Source organism: Temnothorax americanus, unplaced genomic scaffold (assembly GCF_048541705.1).
Source record: "Temnothorax americanus isolate GAGA-0224 unplaced genomic scaffold, ASM4854170v1 Scaffold187, whole genome shotgun sequence".
NCBI lineage: Eukaryota > Metazoa > Arthropoda > Insecta > Hymenoptera > Formicidae > Temnothorax > Temnothorax americanus.
This window is the reverse complement of record NW_027509326.1, coordinates 58,111-64,110: the sequence shown is the minus strand read 5'-3', so window position 1 is coordinate 64,110 and position 6,000 is coordinate 58,111. Positions and strand designations below refer to the sequence as shown.

At 41.2% G+C, this 6,000-nt stretch overlaps 1 pseudogene; it reads left to right on the top strand.

Annotated features, from left to right (window-relative positions):
• The first annotated feature begins 4,086 nt into the window (after positions 1 to 4,086).
• On the top strand, positions 4,087 to 4,668 carry LOC143896496 (uncharacterized; annotated as a pseudogene).
• The last annotated feature ends 1,332 nt before the right edge of the window (positions 4,669 to 6,000 follow it).

Sequence of the window (6,000 nt, the reverse complement as noted above, 5' to 3'; positions counted from 1 at the left end):
AGAATTGAACTTTTCAAACGTAGGTTAAGAGAATATATTGTACCTCATGTAGAGGAATTAATTTAAAGATATTTTATGTAAAAAATAGCCGAGAAGGCTAATAAAGCTCAATCAATCAATCAATCAATCTCTCTCTCTCTATGATCACATATGATCTATTAAACTCGACTAGACGTGTTGCAAAGGAAAAATCCTACAAGTACGTGTGGATAAAGCGTGGAAGAATATGTGTAAGACTCTCAGACGGCAAGCCCACGATCAATATTGATTCTGAGTCGGACCTGGCCAAATTACTTTGACCGGCCCGAAATCACCACATGACGCCTTCTGCTAATCGTGAAGTATCACTCGTGAAATCGTCTCGGTTTTGTGTGGCGCAGTTCAATGCCAATTTCCTTAGAGAACACATTGATTTTATCAGAATGCATTTTGCTACCAACTTTTTCCATGTGATTTTGGTATCTGAAACCTGGCTGCACTCTGAAGTTTCCGATGCACTTGTGGCCTTGGATGGCTATTTCTTGATTCGTCATGATCGCAAGGGTAGGCGAGGTGGAGGCGTTGCCTGCTTCATTCACGACTCATTGAAGGCTAAGATTGTCGCTGTTTCTTCAAGAGTTGACTTTAACTCTCCTGAATATTTGATTGTTGAGATTTGTCTGCCCAGTGACGAGTCGGTACTGTTCGCTTTGGTCTATAAAAGACCCAAGGGCATTCTCCCACATGAATTCTTTGACACACTGACAAGTGCTTCACATATGTACAGAAATATCATAATCGGTGGTGACTTTAACTGCAACCTCTTGTCGACCAATTTCGAGGCCAACTGCTTGCGTGACCTAATGTCCAGTACTTCGATGAACATTGTAAATACCGGAGTAACGTATCATACAGCCACGGCAGACTCATGGCTTGATGTATTGGCCGCGGATGATAGTGACAAGATCCTAAAACTGACCAAGTCTGATGGTCCGTTTATTGCCGGTCATGATCTGATAAAGGTGATGCTCTCACTTGGCACTGAGTTCGATTCCAAACGCTCTATTAGAAGACGTAACTTCAGAGATATTGATGCTGATGAGTTCCGTGATTGTCTCAGGTCTACGCGTGTAATTGCGGTGAGGAGGCCACCGGCGCGGTGGCTTTCTAATGATTTCAAAACACGTCTGAACACCCAAAATAAAATGTACAAACAGGCTAAGCGATCGGACTGTTTACTGGACTACTCTGCCTACAGACACTTTAGGAATCAACTTAACGTTGATATCAAGCAAGCCAAGAGTAAATTCCACTTTAGTTCGCTTGTCAGAATCACCGACTCGGCTAAACTATGGAGAGAACTCGCGCGACTGGGTCTGGTAAAGCAGACACAAGTCTCTCCACTAAAATTTTTTACACCTGATCAGCTGAATGTATACTTTGCGTCAGTCTCTAGGGCTCAGCTGCCATGCTCATGGGCAGAATGTGTCGCCGCCATGGCCCAGATTCCTCGACCAACATTACGACCGCAATTCAAATTCTCTGCCGTGGTTCCGTGCGATGTGTATAGGCTTCTGATAACTGCACCTCTGCACTCGTATGCGTCAGGTTCGGACGGCATTCCGTTTTTTATTCTACGTATTGCTTGGCCAATGATTTCTTCAGTGCTTACGGCGCTGCTCAACCGATCGTTGGAGACTTCCACGTTCCCGTTAAAATGGAAGCGGGCACTAATTCGCCCACATTCAAAAATTCGAAACCCACAGTCTCCGTCTGACACGAGACCAATAGCAAATTTGCCTGAACTGTCAATTTTTGAGAAAATTGTTGCCCTGCAGATCACACAGTATTTAGACGAATTCGATCTGTTAAATCCCAGACAGTTTGCTTACCGTCTGGGTCACAACACTCAGTCTGCTCTCCTGAAGATCTGTGACGATATCAGGCGCGCGATTGATAATGGCCTTGTGACTATAATGATACTCTTTGATTTCAGCAAGGCATTTGACACTGTCCCACATCCCCAACTTTATATATAAAGCTGAAAGAGATTGGATTTTCAGATGAAGCCATACTGTGGTTTTTCTCTTACCTGACTGGACGGTTTCAGGCAGTGGTGGATGATCTTGGTAACATATCTAAGTGGCTGTTCACGTCATCTGGAGTCCCGCAAGGCTCTGTATTCGGTCCCCCACTATTTTCTCTATTTATCAATGATATATGCCGTGTTTTGCTTCACACGTCTCATATGCTCTTTGCGGATGATGTCAAAAGGTCATCGCTACGGGCATTAAAATGGCCAATCAATGATACAAGATGTTGTTCAAAGAAAAAGAAGTCGAACAAGCAAATGCAGCGATAGAAGAATAGGTGAGACTCTGGCATGAGAGGCTGGGTCATCCAGGCATTAATATTTTCAAGGAAATGGCAAGTCAAGGATTAATTCCAGGAGTAAAGTCAAGCAACATCGACAAGTTTTTTTGCAAATCATGTCAGTCCGGTAAGATACATCGATTACCGTTCCACGCTAATTTGAATACTCGTGCTAGTAAACCGGGAGAGTTTATACACTCGGATGTCTGTGAAAAAATGCCAGTCACTTCGCTTGGTGGCGCAAACTATTTCTTGTTATTTAAAGACGATTGCACGTCATATCGGTTTGTGTACTTTATGAAATATAAAAGCGATACATTTAGTACATTTCTACAGTTTCAACAGATGGTTGAAAGACAGACAGGTAATAAAATTAAAGTTTTCAAGAGCGATAATGAGCGCGAGTTTGTAAATGAACAATTCACCGATTATTTCAATGAGATGGGAATAATTGCAGAAAGAACGGCGCCATATTGTGCAGAGCAAAACGGACGGATAAAACGTGAAAATCGATCTGTTGTTGAGTGTGCACGCACTATGCTCATTGATGCGAATCTTCCAGAGACATTATGGGCTGAAGCAGTAAGCACGAGTGTCTACATTCTAAACAGGCGACCAAGCAAGGTACATGACAACGTTACTCCGTTCGAAAAATTTACTGGTAAGAAAGTGACTCTCAAGCACATGCAAAAATTCGGAGCAGAAGCATATGTCCACATACCCAAAATTGCTCGTACCAAGTTCGACAACAAGGCAGAAAAGATTATCGTCGTCGGCTATGATGGATGTAGTACAAACTATAGGTTGTATAATCCAAATACGAGAATAGTCACAGTAGCTAGAGATGTGACGTTCAACGAGGGGAACACCCCAGGCGCTCTAATTAACGATCCAGAGTACACAGTATACTCATCAAAGGAAGATGTACAGGAAGATGTACAGGAAGATGTACAAGAAAATGATCCACCTGACAGATATGTGGAAGAAGAAAGAAGAGATGGAGTAAATATGTCGCAGCCAGCGAATCATAGTCCCACACTTCGTGACAGGAAGATTCTGAAAGCACCATACAGGTTCGATGTATGTCAGGCAAACATCGACATTGCATGCGCAGCAATATATGACGAACCTCAAACTTATCAAGAAGCAGTTGTTGATGAAAATGCCAAGGAGTGGAATAATGCCATGAAGGAAGAAATAGATTCGTTGAACAAGCATGAAACTTGGACATTAACGTCTTTACCTCCAGGTCGACAAGCTATAGGTTGCAAGTGGGTTTACATGATTAAAAGAAGATCGGATGGAATAAGAGTCGAACGCAATAAGGTCCGTTTATGTGCGCTAAAAGATACTCGCAAAAGGCGGAGATCGATTACATGAAAACATTCTCTCCTGTAACTCAATATGATTCAATTCGAATTCTTCTCGCACTTGCAACAATCTATGATATAGAAATTCTGCAATTCGACATAAAGACCGCATTTCTCTATGGTGACCTAACAGAAGATATATACATGATGCAGCCTAAAGATTTTCAGAACGGCGATCCGGATATGGTTTGTAAACTGAGGAAAAGTTTGTATGGACTTAAGCAGTCGCCACTGATGCTGGAATAAGAAATTTCGTAAGTTCCTCAGTCTATTCAACTTACAACTATTGGAATCTAATAAATGTGTTTTCCGAGCAATAATAAATGGAGTGGAGATTTGGCTCGCACTATGTGTAGATGACGGCATGCTAATGAGTACTTGTTCCGATACATTAGCACTCGTAATCAAAGGACTCAGCTCAGAGTTTGAGATTAAAATAGATAAGTCAAACTACTTCGTCGGAATTGAAATCAACCGAGACAGGCAGAATAAATCGATGTCTCTTAGTCAACAGGGATACATTGAACGAGTTCTAACCAAATTCAACATGCAAGACTGTAAACCTCAAATAATACCAGCAGATCCAAGTCTAGAACTGCAGAATCCCCAGTGTTCTAGCGAAGATGGAGAAGCCCAGAAGACTCTCAACGCACCATACCGAGAGGCAGTTGGAAGTCTCACGTTTCTGGCAGTGTTGACACGGCCGGACATTGCGTTCTCCGTTGGTCAAGTAAGCAGATTTTTAAACAATCCCTCTGAGATACACTGGACAGCTGTAAAAAGAATTATGCGTTATCTCGCTGGAACAAAAACCTATGGTATCTGCTATCAAGGTGACCACGACGAACTCATGGTATACTCGGATGCTGATTTTGCTGGAGACACAGTAACCCGCAAATCTACAACGGGATATATCAGTATGCTGGCTGGAGCGCCAGTTACTTGATCATCGCATCGTCAGGGATGTGTATAAGCAGATCAACAACAGAAGCGGAGTATATCGCAGCATCGACAGCAGCTCAAGAAATAATGTGGCTTCGAATGATGCTGACAGCAGAACTTCAAGTGACTTCTAATAAACCTACAAATCTCTTTGTAGACAATCAAAATGCTATTCGATTAGTGAAAAACTCTGAACACCATAAATTAACTAAACATATATAGACGTGAAATATCACTACATTCGAAAATGTGTTGAGAATCAGAACATAATTGTTGAGTATGTACCTTCCGAGAAACAACTGGCCGATTTCTTAACAAAGGCTTTGTCACGCGATAAGTTTTGTTTAAACCGAGAGTCAGTATCAATAATTAATGTGACTGAACAAAGAGTGGGAGTATTAAATATAAGCAAGTCTGTTCAATAGCTTTGTTCAGTGCTGCCATTAGAATAGCTGTAGAGGCGCTGTAAAACAGTAGGTGTCGCTTTATTATTTTTTCCTAGACGCGATAGAGTCACTTCTTATTATTAGTTTTTCTATGTTCTTTATCGCTTTTGTAGTATGGCGTCGAATCGTGACACACACGTATGGTTCATAATAAAGATAACTTTTTTTTAAGTCTATACCAAATGTATTTGTCTCTCACATGCTCTTATAACCATAAAGTCAACATATATATATATATATAATAATTGTATAATTATATATTTAATATAATTATATTGAATATAAAAAATATATTGTGCAATTTTTTAAATTCTTCTTAGTCGTACACTCTTGACAGAGTGGTCGTGGTTATGAACTTTTTACATCATTCATAACTCTCGTTGGAATATAAATAGTGTGGTGGTTTCCCGTTGCCTTCCACACCGCTGTACAGAAGCCGTCTTATTGGATAGCGCCTTCTGCTTTTTCTGAGGTACTTCATAGCGGTCGACGGCTATGAGTGGACCAACTGCTTAACGTCTCTTTCCGAAAGACGGAGCCCAGTCACAGATTAATAGACAGATAGCCAAAGGTCCGGGTTGAGACGAGACCAGCATTTCTCACTGGGTTTCAGCGCCATACCGTGTAGCGGCCAATGCAGTAACTACGTTCTTAAGATAAAGCGGGTCATTTTCGGACAAAGTCGCTAATAGTCGATAAGTCGCGTCGTTATTTTCTGTAACTCTTATCACTATACAGTTTCGTTATCATCGTTATATTATCGTTGTGCAGATATAATATATGATAAAAAAATTGTGCAACGACAATATAATGATAACAAATTGTTGTTAATAGTTATAGAATCAGAGCGCACTGATCTCTAAGCCGAGAACTCCGCATGACGTGTTAGA